This window comes from Chrysochloris asiatica, unplaced genomic scaffold (genome assembly GCF_000296735.1).
Source record: "Chrysochloris asiatica unplaced genomic scaffold, ChrAsi1.0 scaffold00050, whole genome shotgun sequence".
Classification (NCBI taxonomy): domain Eukaryota; kingdom Metazoa; phylum Chordata; class Mammalia; order Afrosoricida; family Chrysochloridae; genus Chrysochloris; species Chrysochloris asiatica.
Window position 1 is genome coordinate 2886095 of NW_006408568.1, and position 2496 is coordinate 2888590.

The window sequence follows — 2496 nt, forward strand, 5'->3', positions numbered from 1 at the left end:
CTGTATTCTTACATGACTATTATGTTGACTTTAATTAACTTATCTTTAACATATTTTAATATATAGCAGTTTCCCTTTTTTTTTCCTTTCAAAATACTCTAACTAGTCTATATCAATTTTATAGCTACTTTATCTGTTTTCATTGAAATGAAAATTTGAATATTACCTAGGGGAAGAATTAGAATTTTTATGTGTTTTCTCACTCATGGAAGCAGTATACTTATCTATTTATGCAGTTTTTTTAATGTTTTATTACAGGGTCACTATGGGTTGGAACTCACTCGACAGCACTTAAAGAGAACAACAAAAATAACATAGATTCATTCTTTGGAGTCCTCGTGCGGCACTGAGGGTTAATGTGTTGGACTATAAGGTCGGTTTGAAACATAGGGTTGGTGGTTCAAGCTCACCAGTTGCTCCTTGGGAACCAAATACAAGGTCGCTATGAATCAGCACAGACTCGAAGGCACTTAACACCTACAATATAGATAATTTTATCACTTATCTCCATATAGATTTTGTACATCTTAACTAATTTCTAGTTGAATTCTAGTTGAGGAGTATTAGTTTCTACTTTAAACTGCACTTTCATTTTAAAATTTTTGGTAAGCTTTTATAATCTTGTTGTAAATGCTACTTAATTTCGAAGACACTTTGTAATTGGTTATTGCTGCTGGAGTGGTCTGATTTTCTTGAACTATGTAAATCATCATTTTACCCTTTCTTATGCTTATTTTTTTCCTTTTTTTTTCCGGTTCAATGAAAGTGAAACTTTATTGAGGTTCCAGGACCATGAGGCTCAGAAGAACCCCACTAGCAGGAGGCAGGGGAGTCAGCAGAGAGGAGTCCTTATTTGACCTTCTTGGGGCGCAGGTTGTACACGTGACCGCACTTCTTCTTGGGGCAGTTCACAGCACAGGGGTGGAGGCGATCGTAGCACTTGCGGCAGATCATTTTGTCACAGCTACGGAGCAAGCTGGCACAGGGAAGGCTTGATGATGCCACCTTGCAGACGCAGCACCAGGTGCAGAGTGGATTCTTTCTGGATGTTGTAGTCTGAGAGAGTGCGGCCATCCTCCAGCTGTTGACCAGCAAAAATCAGACACTGCTGGTCGGGGAAGATACCCTCCTTGTCTTGTATTTTGGCTTTGACATTCTCCATGGTGTTACTGGGCTCCATCTTAAGAGTGATGGCGATGGTCTTGCCCGTCAGGGTCTTCACAAAGATCTGCATCTCTGAGTCTGCCGCTTGGCCAACTTGCTGAAGAGAAAGAGAGCCTTATTTCTCTTTTTGCCATTTACTCCTCTTTCCAGAACTGTGGGTACTCTGGTACGTGAAGAGTCTCGCTAACAGCAAGAATTTCTATCATAGTCCTGAATTTTAAAGGAATGTTTCTAAAATTTCTCGAATTAAAAAAAGTTCACGAAACTTTATAAATATTTTAGAATTCTAATTAAAACTCAGAAGTTTAAAAATAATTATTGAATTATTGGTAGTTATTCCGGCTTGTAGAAGGCTACGGGCCTGCTCTACTTCTTGCTAAAGAGAGATGTTGTTGTTGTTGTTTTCAAGTGCCGTTGAGTTAGTTCTGACCCATAGCGACTCTGTATAGGGTTTCCTAGGAGAGGCTGGTGAGCTTCAACTGCCGACCTTGCTGTTCAAACTGATTTTGCAATCCAGCGCATTAATCCACAGTGCCACACCAGGATCAAAAGGTATTAAAGATGTACTCGAATTCAACAACTTTTCTCCTTGATTTCTGTAGACGACTTCAAGAAGATTGAAGCAACAAATGGAATATAAGAACTCATGCTATTCAGTATTACATCCTTACGCTAGTTAAAGTCTTCTATTCACTCACATTTAGGGAACATTCCTAGAAAACTGGCGCTTTTTAAAGAGTAAATCAGTGACAATACCAACGTGATAAAAGTTGGTTGGCATGGACCCTGCCTCGCTACGATCCCCATACACTGGAGGTGACTTAAATTTGTTTGAGTTATCTAAGACAGTTTCAATTCTATCCCGTCATCTCTGTCCATGTGACCCCATGATGCTTAGCCAAGACTACAAGGTAAATCTTGTAACTTGCCTCTCATGCTCTCCTTAATTATGCCTGACGTCAGTCTGTCACATCGTGAAATACACTGTGAAATACCTTTGAGACTCACATCATGTCTGAAAAATAGAAGTCTCTAGTTCATTAGAAGCAGGAGTTAACTGAGAAAACCGTATCTGGCAGGGTCAAACTAATTCCCTCTACTTCTGCATGTCATTGGTACAGCCTCATCTCCATCACCCTTCCCGTGGCCTTTGGATACTGATTTCATCTTTCTCCCATACTTCCTGGCAGGACTCTGCTACAAGATCCTTAGTATCTTCTGGTCAGACCTGTTGACAGACCTCACTTTGATAGTGGGTGCCACTTACTTCAAACAGCATTGGGATTCCTCTGCCTCATGCTGCTATAGTCCAGACCTGACCTGTGGCTCACT

General features: G+C 40.3%; 1 pseudogene; it reads right to left on the reverse strand.

Moving 5' to 3' along the window:
- Positions 1-849: 849 nt before the first annotated feature.
- Positions 850-1234, reverse strand: LOC102833255 (annotated as a pseudogene).
- Positions 1235-2496: the final 1262 nt, after the last annotated feature.